The 15,811-nt window shown below is 36.1% G+C and overlaps 1 pseudogene; it reads left to right on the top strand.

Moving 5' to 3' along the window:
* The first annotated feature begins 13,625 nt into the window (after positions 1-13,625).
* LOC107716307 (serine/threonine-protein kinase VRK1-like) overlaps positions 13,626-15,811 on the top strand; it is a 20,435-nt pseudogene continuing 18,249 nt past the window's right edge.

Raw genomic sequence — 15,811 nt, 5'->3', positions numbered from 1 at the left:
GATTGGAGCGAGGCTGCGGAGGAGACGGCAGGTGTTCTGACAAGGACAACAGCTCTTGTGCCTCCATGCCAAAGGAGAAGCACAGACTCTGAGGCTGACAGGCCACACCAGGCCTAGACCGCAACGGACAGAGCCATCTCCCGCTAGCCAGTTACCCGCTGCAAAAACAAACCTGTCAGAGTGACACGTCCGCATTTCCAAACAGCCGAGTTCAGGACCTCATTGTCCAGTTTTATAGCACTGGCTTTCTTTTTAATAGCAAATCAGCTGATGAATTGACGGGCTGCAGAATGATAGTGTTGCTGGGAGTTTAGAGATCTGGTGCTCAGACTAATTGCCCTGTCAACACCAGGGCTGGAAATAGCCCTATCTCTGGCAAGAGAGAGGATGAGACCGAGACCGAGAGGAAAACGAGAGAGATGGAATGATAGAAGGAGAAGAAGAGAGAGAGATGATGTGTGTTAAAGGGTGAGAGAGGAGGAGATGCCATTAGTTTCCACTCTCTCTCTCATGCTGCATGACAAACAAAGCATTTCACACACACAAGATTTTTCTCAAGGTTTTATCACAGGACTTTCCATTGACTTCTATTGTTTTCATACTGAGCTTATAATATTTTGTATAGTCCACCCAAAAATGAAAATTCTGTCATCATTTACTCAGCCTCATGTTGTTCTATACCTGTATGAAATACAGGTTCTATACCTGTATTATTATTTTTCATTAAAGGAATACTTCACCCAAAAATAAAATGTCATAATTTATATAACAGAGACAAAAGTGTATGAAAGAACCATGACCATAAACTGTGCCTTAACAGTAATCCAATATGCCCAATATGAAAATTGCTAGCTGCTAACTGTACATATGTAAAACTGTTAATAGGTTATGAGACAAATGAGAACCAATGACATTTGAATGTATTGTCATCAATCCTCGCTGAAACTGCACATCTATGTGGGATATTTATATATACAAAAATAATGAATGAGATTTGTGAGCAATAGCAGGATAGGGGAACTTTGGTGAATATTGACTTGAATGCAGTCTTTTTCTTCACACGAAAATCATATATAGCTTCAGAGGTCTTGGCATATAGTGCAACAGTCATATGAACTTTTATTATACTTTTATTTGTGGCATTCTTAACCTGTAACTTTCTTATGTGGAACATATTTTAAGATTTTTTATTTATTTATTTATTGTTTACTGTCCATACAATGGAAGTCACTGTTTGGTTACTAACATTCCTTATATTATTTTGTTCAGAGGAAAATAATATATACAGGTTGGGAATGACATGAGGACGACGACAGTTTTCATTTTTAGGTGAATTATCCCTTTAACATTGTTTTAGCCTATGGAAAACGAGTGGAATGTACATGCTGCCAAACCTTTCCAATTTGAGTTCCATGAAATAAAGAAATGGAACAATGTAAATAAATAAACTATTCTGTCTTCAAGACATTTAACATGTTTATTAACAGGAGGAAAACAGCTCTACTCTACATTCTGAGGAACATCTGATGACAGCATGTGACTCATAGGTTATTTGAATGTTTTCAGAAGTTTCACACCAACAAACTCACTATTACAGAAAAAATATATATCATCAGCAGATGACAAAAACAATGTTCTAATCAGAATTCCCACAAAAACTCAAACATACTTTACATCAAAGCACTGACCTAGCAATATCCCATATGGCGAGTGGATTACTCTGTATCGTTATAAAGTGGAAAAAACTCTTGATGATGAGTCTGTTCCAGATCTGCTGTTATTGTTCTGCAGGAGGAAGATGGTTCAGATTGCCTTGCACCACTGCCTCTCCTGAGCGACCTGAAGCCCGGAGTTCCTCTCCCCCACTTTTAATATTTCTGCTTCAGGTGATTGATTGGAAAAGGAATGAGCTGTTTATTGGATGCAAGGGAAACAAATTGCTGTTTTAAGTGTGTTGCCTTGATACCAGACATGACTTAAGATGAAGCATCTAACTCTCTCACTCGTTTTTTTTCACCATCTCTCCCTCTCTCCCCGGTGTATGCTATGCACAACCTTCATTTGGAGAGCTGCCAACGCAATCCCACTTTCACCCGCTGCATAAGTGTGCACTCTCACATAGCAGCCATTTAACATGGCATCTGTTTCAGACGCCTTTTATCAACCTATAAAATCAGCCCTTAGGTTTCCCGCGCACACAAACGAACTTGTGATCTGGGTGAACGGTGGATTTCGCTTCGTAAATAGAACTGTAGCCATCCTGAAGTCACTCCCAAATAATCAGGGATTTGATCGCCAGGTGAAAAGCGGTGGACGTGGAAACACTGATATCCAGTCAATGGTTATCATACTGGACAACCGCTGTCAGCTTAGCCGTACATTCATTAACACATGTTGGCAGATTTCATGACTACTCAACATATACCTGTCTATAGACACCTTGATGGTCTTGGATAAGATCTCCCACATTACAGGCCTTGTTGTGTGAAGGACATATGGCACCATCTTGGCATGTGCTTGGCGCGCACTGTGAGGGCATGGTCCACTGCGGACTGGCCATAATTACACAGCAACGGACAGACAGGAAGCCGACTGGAGATGGACAGAACTCATATAGGATAACAGGCCCATTATGACTACTACTGATAGATAGATAGAACTTTTCCTCACAATGATACTTAATAGTGACCACAGGCTGTCAAACTCAAACTCTCTCTTTCTCACACATGCCAAACAACAACAACAAAAATGTAAAAGTTCATATCACTTTTGCTTCACATCCCAATTCCATGAATTGCTTTATTAAAGGGGTCATATGATGCTGCTAAAAAGAACATTCTTCTTTATGCACCAAGAGCTTGTAACACTCTAAAGAGAAAGGAAAAAATGAAATCGCATCATATGACCCCTTTAAGAATGTATATACATTTGTATATCTCTAAAGTTGTTCATATTATTTATGTTTGAGATGTTGTCAATGTCAATATTGCATGTTTCAGTATTTATGCTTCTATAAAATTATATGAGAGGGTTTTAAAAAAAAAAAAAATTGGGGTGCACTGTTCCTTTAAGAAAACTGCACCTGCTTCTACTGAATTCACATTTTCAACTAATCATATATAGACAAATGTGGAAACTTTTCAAATAGGCATAAGACCTGCAACAACTTGGGCAAGGTTATAACAATCCCCCGTGCATTTAGATGAATCACAATGTCATTGTCAATCAGAACACCACCAGTTTTACCTTCATCAGATTTATGAGAAAACTCCTGCCTTTCCCCCTCCTTTATTTTATTCTTTCACCGCTTGAACGAATGTTCCCGTTCTCTGGAGGAAAGCGCCACGTGACCTACTTAATGACAATCTGTCTCCATGCTCACATTTCTCCACTCGGCTTATTTATTTGATAAAGTGCGATGCCTTTCCTTTTGTTGCCCTTAATCGGAGCTTAACGTCTTTACTCCGAGATCAATAAACTTTATGAATTATTTTGCCCCCGTCTATATTTATGGTTCCTTTTGCTCATTAGCATGGCTGGCTTTATTAGCTGAGGCTGCCAGTGTCTTTAGTCGGTCCTGTGTTCCTTAGGTACAGTAAATATCACTCATGTTGTAATTAATATGCACACCCTCAGCACTAATTAAAACACAGACCCCTCCAACCAGCTGGGCCCAAGCAGAAAGAGCGGCAGTCGTGCCGTAATGAACTTGTTGTAAATGTGAGCCCAGCCATCGGATATCATATCCCTAGGAGCTGACAGCATGCAACGGAGGGAGAAAGTAATAAGATCCATGAACTTGTTAATACCCACCCAACCATCCAGAAGCAAACCCCCACCATCTCTGGAAAGAGAGGATATTTTAATGACACATCTCTAATTAAAGCCTTACTTTATCTCCTGTGTTTGCTTTAGAGAGATTGAACGACAGCGAGAGAAAGATAGAGAGAGGAGACAGATCTCCAGCAATGAAATAAATGTTCATAAAAACATAACTTTGTTTAAAGTGAAAAATTACTTCCAAATGAGTTGTAATGGATGCATATAGTAGCCTACACCAGCTATATGCGTATCTTTCTTATGCAATAAACTGAAATATCACTATAGTTAATTAACACAGAGAAAGTAAATACAGAGGTTTAACCCAATATATTAAAATGCTAATTATAACTCTACATAGAACGGCAAGTCAATACAATCCATTAAAGCATTTTCATACAGGGATTACAACCCCTCGGTTTTTCATTAGTATAGAAAGTTTACTTTCTGTGTATATTGTAGGCGACCTCTCCCTAATGACCTCCCCCTTCCTTACAGCCTAATGTGTTATAAATATATCTTAGATCATTGAGCAAACGGTGGGAAAGGTCAAGGCTATAAAAGAAGAACAGCAGAGAGTCTGAAGAAAAAGCACAAATGTTCACAAAGTTCACTTCTCGCCACTAGTCTCTGCTGTTGGATCACTTTTCAAGCCTGCTCTCCACAACCCACACAAACCTGCGTTCCTCTGCCCTGAAAATGTGGCGTTTTACTCCAGAGTTTGTTTGAAGACTTGAGAGGTTGAGAATGTGGATGAGAGCAAGTTCCTATAATGCAGTTAGTCTTGAGGAAGCCACATACAGCTATTTAGCTTAGACTTTTTTTTCCTGTAAAGCCTTTTCCCTGATAGCACACGCACATCACGAAGACGTCTATTTGACGTCTGCATTTACATCTGCAAGATGTATTTTTTTAGAGTGTTTGCTATCAGATGTCAAATTGACGTTTAGAAAATGTCTTTAAGATGTTTATGATTTAGTCTGTATGTAAAACTGACATCTTAAAGACGTCTATCAGATGTTTGTACACAGCAGATGCTTTCCAGAGGAAGCGATCTTTAACAGACATCTTGCTGACGTACGTGTGCTATATGAGTTCATAAGTGAGTTCCAACATATCATGCATATCATTCCCGGCCAACGCATTTTCCTTGGGGGCAGTCGTGGCCTAATGGTTAGAGAAGTAGGCTAATCTGTAGAAGTAACTTGTAACCCGAAGGTTGCGGGTTGGAGTCTCAGGTCCGGCAGGAATTATCGGTGGGGGGAGTGAATAACCAGCGTTCTCTTCCACCCTCCTATACAGGTGAGGTAAAGTGACAACTGCTCCCTGGGCGCCACAGCAATATGGCTGCCCACTGCTCCGTGTGTGTGTTCACTACTGTGTGTGTGCACTTGGATGGGTTAAATGCAGAGCACAAATTCCGAGTATGGCTCACCATACTTGGCCACACGTCATTTCACTTTCATTTTAGAAGGTACAAATTTAGAGTATACAACCATATAAACCACAGAAAATGTACATGTTTAAGGGATAATTCAACCTAAAGTAAAAATTATGTTATTTACTCGCCCTCTTGTCATTCCAAATAAGACTTTTCTTCTGTGGAACATAGAAGACATTTTAAGAAAGTGGAAGCATACACTCTTAAGAAAAAACGGTTCTAAACAGTACCAGAAAAGGGTTATTCGGCTTGTAACAATAGCAGAACCCGTTTTAGTGCTAAACAGAACCTTTTTTATAGGGTTCCATATAAAACCATGCTTTGAAAATTATATATAGGACCCTTAATGGTGCTATAAATAACCTTTTTAATGATAGTTTTCATTAATATTAGTATGTTATTATAATTGATATTAGAATTATTGGTATATATTATTTATGAATATTGATTTCACCCCTCTATCTGCCTGGTCTTATAATTTCTTGTCTATAACAACAATAAAAACAATAACAAGTGTCAATTAGGTACTTTTATTTTTATTTTTATTGACATGTGAAATTGTAGCAAAAATGTGTTCTAACAACAGTTATTAGCAGAATGCATTAATGAACAACAATGGACATTAAACATAAATAAATGCTTAAAGAAACAAAACAAATGTGATTGAATGGCAGTTTCTCTCTGCAGATGATGAGGTTGTAGAATTGAAACTCACAATTGAGTTTAGATATGTGTCTCCTTTCGTTTTTTTATTTTTTATTTTTTTATGTGAAAATTGTTTATGAAGGCCAAAAATAGTATGTGAGCACTTCACAATATTAAAAGGAAAAAGTAATATAAAGTCATGGGATAGCTGGGTATGTTTATGCATAAACCCTAGTAATAAAAAAAAATCGAACAAAATGGACCATAAATTCAATATCTTTGTTACTTACTTAGTGAAGAAGAGGAGAGTATCCTTAACTGAATAGAGCTGGTCACACTTACATGTTCTCTTGAACTAAAAAGAGAAAAGACATAGGAAACCAATTAGCATTTGAAAGTTTGGAAAAAAACAATTAGCATTTGAAAGTTATAATTTATAGACATTTTAAGAAAGAAATTATTTACCTGTTGAGAGTGTGCTGACAGTCTGTGTAGTTGGATGGCTGAGCTCCAGAAAATCAGTAATGAGGCATCCTAGAGTGTAGCCTCGGTTAGGCTTTTACATTAAAACAACAACAACAATAACCACATCAGCATCATGTTGTGTGAATTAAGTATGTTTTTATTGACATGCAAAATCATCAGTGCTCTTAATAACAGTTATTAGCTGAATACACTAATGAATGACAATTGACATTGAACATGAATAAATACATAAAGAAGTAAAACACAAAATAAGAACAAAAAATAGATGTGATGAAGACCAAGTTTCAGTGAAACAATCATTCATGGGATAGTTTTAATATTTTTTTTGTGACTGGGTATGTTTATACATAAACCCAAGTAATAATAATAATAAAAAAAAACAATATGAATTATAAATTCATTGTCTCTTTTACTTACTTAGTGGAGAAGAGGAGAGAAGTTTCCACAGCTCAACTGAGCTGCACACACTTATATGTGACCAAAAACTAAAAAAAAAAGATGATAAGAACATGTTTGTTTGGGAACCAGTTACAATTTTAAAGTTAAATTTGTATTTAAATTTTAAGAATGAAATCATTTACCTGTTGAGAGTGTGTTGACAGTCTGTGTAGATGGATCACTGAACTCCAGAAAATCAGAGGTGCTTTGACAGTTACAGATTTGAAAAACAAAAGGACGGGAACAAAGAATCCTAAACTCTAACACAAAGAACCATTTCAGCATTAAAGGGTTCTTCAGAATGCTATGGTTCTAAATAAAACCATTACTGCATGTAAAGAACCATCTTTTTTTACAGTGTAGTCGCCAACATTTTTCAAAATATCTTCTTTTGTGTTCTGAAGAAGACAGAAATACAGGTTTGCAATGACAAAAGGGTAAGTAAAATGACAAAAGGTTTGGTGAACTATCCCTTTAACAGATTTTACCAGTATTCTATCTGCTCAAAACACAGATAATTAATTTCCACCCGTCTGAAAGTCCTAATGGCAGAGAAAACTTTCATCACCCAAACAAAATGCTAGGAGGTGCTGATATCACAGCAGTTTAATTCATGTTGCAGCTAAACATGTGGTCCAAGCTGAAACTAATGAAGTCTTTCTAATTCGGTTATAGTTTATTAATGTCAAAGACACAAGTCCATTAATCAAGTTATAACGCAACTGTGTGCTGAGAGAAATGGCTGGATTTGGTGCTGTAATAAGATCACATACATTTTAAAGGTCTACAATTATCACCGTGGGTTCCCGGGCTCAAGCAAGAACTCCAAAAACGATTTTCATTCGGCACTCATTAATATGCTAAATTATTCAAATGAGATTGTAATTAAGCATCTACTCAGTGGAAACCCTTTTCATGATTATGAATATCTTGATATAAAAGATACGTAAATATTTTTACGTTTTTTAGCTAAAAATACGTAGCGATTTGTACGTTTTAAACATTGAAATACGTCTAAATTGTACGTTTTAGCATTAATAAAAACGTACAAAAGTGTACGTTTTGTGCTTGTAAATGTTACGTATTAATACCTACGTATAAACATGAGACCAGGCTGGGTATACAGATGCAACGTACCCTATGATTATTATGATGTAGACAGCTTATAGGGATATGTTAAGCTAATCTGAATAAATTCATCTGATGAATCTGAGGAGAAATGGAAATCCTATTCATGGATTTTAAATGTAAAATCTTTATTTGTACAACCTGTTTCCAGGGCCTTAAATACTATAAACATTGTGGTTCAATTAAAAAGTGAAAGGGGAAAAAAGAGAGAAGATAACTTGAGTATTTTACATTTGATGCTTGGTTGAACAAGGGCTTAGAAGAGAAGTAAATGGAGGGTGAGAGCATGTGAAGAGACAGAGAGAGAGAAAAAAATAGAAAAAAGAGGGGAATTATTATAGCCCAAGGGTTTCTGTGTTTCTCATAGTCATTCCCTGCTCTTAACAATCCACTGGAGACCAAATTAAAAAGGACTGTTAACTTATGAGGTTCACAACTGAACCACACACAGTCTAATGCTTGCTAATGCCTTTTGTATGATCTGATGGTACTGAGAGGCAGTTAAAATAGCTAAATTAATGCCCAGCACGATAGGTCAGAGACAGTTTCTTCACAGATGGACGTTAAAGTCTTAACAGGCATTTAAAACTTCAAATAAATATTTGCTATACTGTGTAATCATACTCCAATGAACTCATAGCAAGTAAATGTTCAGTTGATTATGTGAAAGCGTGTATTTGTGTGTGTTTATCCTTGAGGTGCGGCCTCCATAGGCGGAGACAGAATGCACCGAAAGTAGATGAGTTGTGGGTGGATACATGGATGATAATAGGCATCATAATTAAGCAAACCTAAGCGAGCACTTAAGGGACTCAATATCCATTGTTATTAAGGCAGAACATAAAAGGAAATGGTAGTGCTAAGTAAATAATATTATTGTAATTGGCACACAGGTGAATAATTCAGCGTAATTCTCAAAGCTTGTTAAGGTTCCCTGATGTGTACATCTAGAGAAACTGTATGCCTTTCTACTGTCATTCAACTCACATATTTGGGCTACTATAAATACCTACAAAGATAAACAGTCGTTGCATTAGTACTGAAGATTGCACATCTGTTTTAAATTCTATTTCTCCCTCTAAGTCTTTACTTACACAATATAAGAAACACTGTGCACTTGTAATCTGGTTTTGGTAAAAACATACACTACAGTTCAAAAGTTGGAGAGAAAAGGGAGTAAGATTTATTTATTTTAAATAAATTAATACTTTTATTAATTTATTTAATAAATTAATAAAAGTATTAATTTATTAAATAAATACTTTTATTAAGCAAAGAAAGCCACATTAAATTGATCAAAAGGGACAGTAAAGACTTTTACACTCTAACAAAAAATAATTATTATTTAAATTTGCTACAATGTAAAAGTCTTTACTGTAACTTTTTAATTAAAATAAATGCTGTTCTTTTGAGCTTCCTATTTAAAGAATCTTGAAACAATGAAATACACAAAAGCAACACTGATAATAATAAGAAATGGTTTTTTTTTAGCACAAAATTAGAATGATTTCTGTAGAATACAGCATTACCATCAGAGGAATAAATTAACTATTTCTATAATATATTTTAAAATGTTTTATTTAAATTTCATATTTTAAATTTACAATATATTTTGAAATATATTTTAAATTGTAATAATATTTAACAATATTACTGTTTTACCTTATTTTTGGTCAAATACATGCAGCCTTGGTGAGCATAGAGACTTCTTTCAAAAATATTAATGCTGACCCCAAACTTTTGAATTGTAGTGTAAACGATGATAGTTTTCAAAACCTCTTTCAGTAACACATTATAACAAATTTAACAAACACTATGATGCTTTTAACAAAAGACAATGAAAGGTGTCAGAAAGTCGGTTGCTGGTGCTTTACTTCACATCCAGCAGTGTGTGGTTCTAATTGGTTGTCCTGCAGGGCAAAGAAGAGTGCACATGTCTGGGGAGACCATGTCAAAGCAGCACAGAACATGTGCACAGAACACGTGTGCGCACACACACACACACAACTCCCTTGTGTCTGACTCTGTCCTCTTTCTTTTCTTTTTTTTTTTCTCTTACTCTCTCTGTCTACCTGACCCTAAGATCGATGAGCAGGGTTGACACAAAGCTAAAGGGGCTTCTTGCCGTCTCACCAAACACATCCAGGCACAGAGCACCAGACAGCTTAATTAACCCTGGGATACAGGAACTACAGGTTACAGCCAGGCCTCACTGCATGTTTACTACAGAGGAAAAGAACTGGCATAGGAAAGAGTAAACCTACATTCTTGCTTTCCTATTCCCACTTTTATGTCTGTGGTGGCTTCTTATGAAATGCCACGTCATGAGACAGTGGAGATAAACAAAGTTCCGGTACACACTGTATACACTTGACAGAATGGGCTACACAAGCTATAGCTAACAGCAACAAATAGAAAACAACAAATGCTTTTAAGTAGCAAAAAACAAAGTGCTCAATTTGAGATTACACTCAGTTTACTGTCTTCCTTGATTAATCTGTGAAAAAAAAATCTTATACTGACAGAACTTTTGAACTGCAAAGCTTATTTTGCATATATATACAGATACACATTTATTGAATGATTGCGGCAGAGCAGCTTTACAGCTCAAAGTATTTTTAGTATTATCATACACACTCAATGATATCAATTAAACCTTTCTGAATTCTGAGTTTAATTTGCTACTGGCCTGAAGGACTAGTCTTTGGTCATTTGAAAAGCTATGGAAATATTATGAAAACATGTAAATGATTGTCGCCCAAGGGCACATCTTTAGGAAACGAGAATAACTTAAAGGCACATATTCCAATGAAGATGCCATTCCTTACTAAAGGTCATGAGCACTCAGACAGAACCAATTCAACATTAAAGGAAAAAATCAAAATATCCACAAAAGGTTTTGCTCTATCTATTGATTTAAATGAGTTGGACTCCGGCTAGATTGTTGCAATGCAATATTCTCAGATTTTCGCCCCACTCTTTTTTATTATTTGTTTATCTAGGACGAGCACATAATAAAGACCACTGCAGAATGCACAGCTCTAAAAGAGAAAAAATTACATCATAACAACCACCAATCTGCACAAATAGTGGCACATCATGAAGAGATATATAGCCCTAAATGATGTTTGGTTTGGTGTTTTACATTTCAATTTAGCCCCAGGCCTTAGAGACATTAAGGCCCTAATGTACATCTTGGTCAGTGCGATTTCCCTGGAGCAGTCTGCATGCTTTATTAGCAAGTCTCTGGCCTCCTCGTAATAGCAAACCAGTCTCTCATTACTGGTCATTATATTCATATTACTTGTATTTGAAATAGCAATACATCTTGCTACCATAACTAGTTTTAAAGGCCTTGATAATGCACTAAAGAGAAAGAAAATACTCGGAGCAAAACAGTTTGTAATTGGAACATGGTGTAGAGGCTGTTTGCTTGTATGGACTGCTAATGTGGTTCTCTTGTATAATAACTTGTACAATCAGTACAGAAACGTGCAGACTGAAATAATCTTGCATTTAAGGCATGCTTTGACTCAGAGGAACATATAATTTCGCAGGCAATGCCTTGGGGTTACAATATGATAAGTCGACATGTATTGCAGACAATATTAAACAGCTTCTTTTAGTGTGCTGAATGAACACTTGATAATGGAACCGATGCAATAAGACCCATACTGGGAATAAGAGAGAAAATTTCAGCATCCTCAATGCATTTTCTTTACAAGCCAATAAAGAACAACACACATGAAGAATACTAAACATGCGCTGAAAGCCCCAACACAGCCAATGTGCTACACCTTGACAGCTCTGCTTCTTGCCAACCGTGTATGTCAATGTAATGATCTGTGATAAGTCAGGTCATCATTATGCCCTTTTACATATGCATCTAAATGCATTCATAAATACATAACTTTTGTGTAGGGTTAAGCCGTGACATTTTAAAATGCATTTTCCTCATCTGTTTGGCATATTCATTTTTTTATGCTGATGTTTTCCTTTCACAGAGTATTTACTGCTACCTGACCCAAAAAGGTCAAAACCAACACAATAAAAAAAAATAAAAAAACATGGATCTGCACTAGTTACATCGGTGAAAGCTTATATTAACACTGCATTGCAAAAAAGTATAAAAGTATCATCGTCAGCTTGTTAGAGCCTGTCACATGTGACCAATTCTTAGAAAGGAATAATTTTCAAAAATGCTCTCCAAAGCATTTAAAACAATATTTTAGAATTATTTGTCAAAAATCAAAACACTACAGCGGCAGCCAATGTAACTCCTGTGACATGTAAATTAACCAAGTGAAACAATTAAATTTCAAATTAAACAAACAACATTTCAATTTAGTGGCAAACTCACCATGTCCAACACCTTATTCTTTTTCTGAACTTTGACCTTGGAAGGACTTTATCACAGTTTGTTACATTTTCAAAATACAAGTTTTTTCCCCCACATTATAGTGGCATAAAGGTAAACTTTTTTTAAATGTAATGAATAGTTATTTAAATTAATTTATAATTAAAATTTTAAACAAAACATTACTCAAACAATTTATTATTTAATAAAATGTTTGGGGAAAAATTAAAGCTTTTAATTTAATTGTTTTCTTTAATTATTTATAATTTTTAATTTTACCTATTTTGAACACGACTCAAATAGAATGTTTCTGCATTTGAGAAAGTGACAGACAGAACATGAGAGAAAGAGAAGTGTGGCATACTAACATTATCAAGACAGTTGCACAAGTGGCTGATCTGTCACTTCTTAATCGCCTAGGTGAAAATTACAGCCTGTTCTTTTACAGTCCATATTGAGTATACATAGCACATTAAGAGACTCATTATCTATTTCAGACCATATGGACCTGGGCTGAGGTGGGTCACTGCAAGGCCATCCTAAGCTGCTCTCTCTCATTGCAACAATTATGCCATCTTCATTACAAGGGGCATTTATGGAAAATGGTGCCATGGCCCTTCAAGATTGGTGTCATTGCACTCTGGACTACAAGTGTGCCAAGGAGATATGCCCTGCAGCCCACACAGGCCAAATGTGCTCATATCCCAATGATTCTGAGCTGAATGTGGCACAGGGAAATGTTCTACAGATTTCTATAAAGTTGTCTGTTTGTTTAACATCTATTGTATAAAGCTCTTGAAACAGAATTATTAGATATATGGTGCTGGCTAGATATATCTATCGTTAGTTTTAGCCGAATAAAAAGTATATTTTTGTAAGAGTCTTGAACAAATTGTTCTTTTTATTTAGATCTTCTCAATGAATATGTTTAATAAATATAGGCGTTTCTAATATTTATATAATTTATAACCTATATTTATATATAGGTTATAAATGACTGTTTTTCAGAGCCGAAATGAGCTGAAACTGTGCTGAAACTAAACCGTAACTTTTGAATCAGTTCTTTGCAGCAAACTGTTCGAATGAACCGATTCGCGAAAACGAGTGAAACCTCTCGTCCCTATTACGAATGACAACGGATCTGTCCTATGATAAAACCGGATAAAACATGCAAAGGCTGTTGTCCCGCCTTTCCACATATTTTATTGGTAGTTGAATACTAAGGCATGAGCATTCCTGTGTTTTGATTGGTTGTTAAAGATTTGTAACAGATTTTGCGGCAGTGTCAATCACTTTCAGGAAGTAGCAGGCTCTTGCAGTGAAACGACCGGGAACTGTGTAGAAGAGCTGAAACTGCGATTATGATGAGTTGAAATTCTGTTTCTGTATAATATTATGGTTTTATAAGAACGCGTTGTTGTTATTACTAGTTTGTTTGTTAAATAGCAGTTAAATAAGGCTGTTAATCCGGACTTGACAGAAACTTTACATTTCCCTGGTCAGTCATTAGTGTCACTTTGTGCATGACATTTTAACATGGCACCTAAGAAATACACACTACCCCGTCCACTTCCAGAAGGGTGCATTTTAACAGATTCGGAAAAGAAGAGTTGGCGCATCGGTAAAATCATTGGAAAAGGTGGTTTTGGACTGATTTACTTGGGTAATGACTTATTTTCAGCATAAATATATATTACCAAACTCCTTTATAATTTCAGTTTCATCTATGGCATTAGACATGGTGGCAGAGTAACTCGGGGCAGAAAAAAAGCATAGACCTGAACATATAGCAAGTGAATCTTAAATTTGAAAATGGTTAACAAACTATTATTATTTGTAATTTTATTATTATCATTTTTTAAATACAAGTTTACACTTGAAGTGTTTTTTTTAATAACATGTTTAAAATAATGGACACACCTTAAGGCACATGAGATAATGATTAGACATATCACAAATTCTCAAAGTTTCTAGATTTTCACTTTTAATTTTTTTTTTCCTTCACATTTTACAGCCTCTCGGGATGTGAATGTCCCTGTTCGCGATGACACTGATTTTGTGATCAAAGTGGTATGAAATATAGTGAAACATTATTAAAATCAATAATAATCATATAAATAGGCTAAGTGTCATGGTGCTTCTGATTTTTATATACTGTTCATTTTCAGGAATATCATGAAAATGGACCTTTATTCTCAGAATTGAAATTTTACCAACGAGCAGCAAAGCCAGATACTAGTAAGATACTTTGTTCCTTTTTAAACTTAAATTCTGTAATGAATTATGTTATGCAAGACATAATAAAATAACCCAAAAAACTTAAACACTGATTGTATTATTGCCAAAGGAGGTAGAAACAGATGCTGTCTTTATAGTGTTGAATGAAAATGCTGAAGACCCCTCATCTTCATCTGAGAGTTCTCAAACATGGAGTGCGTGTCACTGATGAAGTGGCTATAGATGTAAATTGGCCTGGCTAGGCGAATTAATAAACCAAAGCAAACATGCACCTCTGTGGTCGTTAGTGCAATCCCAGCTTGTTTGAGCTCTAATTCAGAGAGAGTGACCAAATTGCTGATAATGATGCTGGTTTCTCCAAAGGGCCCCTGACCACCTGTCAATCTGGTGCACAGCCAGTCAAGACAGATTCCCCTTCTAGCTAGGCTGGAGGAAGTGCTTCTTTATGAGTGTGTAAGAGATGTGTACATTAGGGCTGGGTTTTGACACAAATTTCACGATTCGATTCGATTCAATATCGATTATTTTCAGGGGTGTGAAGTAACGAAGTACAAATACTCACGTTACAGTAATTAAGTAGTTTTTATCAGTAATTGTACTTTTTTGAGTAATTTAAAAATTGTGTACTTTTACTTTTACTTGAGTACATTTTAAGTGATGTATTGGTACTTTTACTCCGCTATTTTCTTCCTTTTGTGGTCATTACATGATTATTTTAATTTTATTTTTATCCATCAACGTGATTGGATAGAGAGGTCTCGTGACTTTCGTCAAATCAAATTGTGCATAGAAAACTTTAACCGCCAACTGTTTATCATGGCTGCTGGAAGCGCATTCTTCAAGCATCAATTCAGTCGCATCTTCCTCTACCTTAATATGTTAAGGTAAATTTTGGATTTCTGCTTACTAAATGATTTGTATATATGCTTGCCTATCTACACGGCCTGAAATTTGGTGTGAGGTTGCGGGTATTGCATACAGTGTTAACTCCCGCAAGTGCCACGTTCGGTAAATTCCCACTCACTTATAAGACGCGCGATCTGCGCTGCCTCGTCTCTCTCTCTCGCGTGCGTTCTGCAGCAGTCACTTGGATAAGTAGTTGTTGCTTGTGGAACTTGTTGACTTTTGATGAGTTTGAAAAAGTCTCATCAAACTCATCAAAAGTCAACAAGTTCAACAAGCAACAACAACGACTTATCCAAGTGACCGCTGCAGAACGCACGCGAGAGAGAGACGAGGCAGCGCAGATCGCGCGTCTC

The sequence above is a fragment of the Sinocyclocheilus rhinocerous genome, unplaced genomic scaffold (genome assembly GCF_001515625.1).
Source record: "Sinocyclocheilus rhinocerous isolate Xijiao unplaced genomic scaffold, SAMN03320098_v1.1 scaffold869, whole genome shotgun sequence".
NCBI classification, from domain to species: domain Eukaryota; kingdom Metazoa; phylum Chordata; class Actinopteri; order Cypriniformes; family Cyprinidae; genus Sinocyclocheilus; species Sinocyclocheilus rhinocerous.
This window is presented reverse-complemented; position numbering and strand designations above follow the sequence as displayed.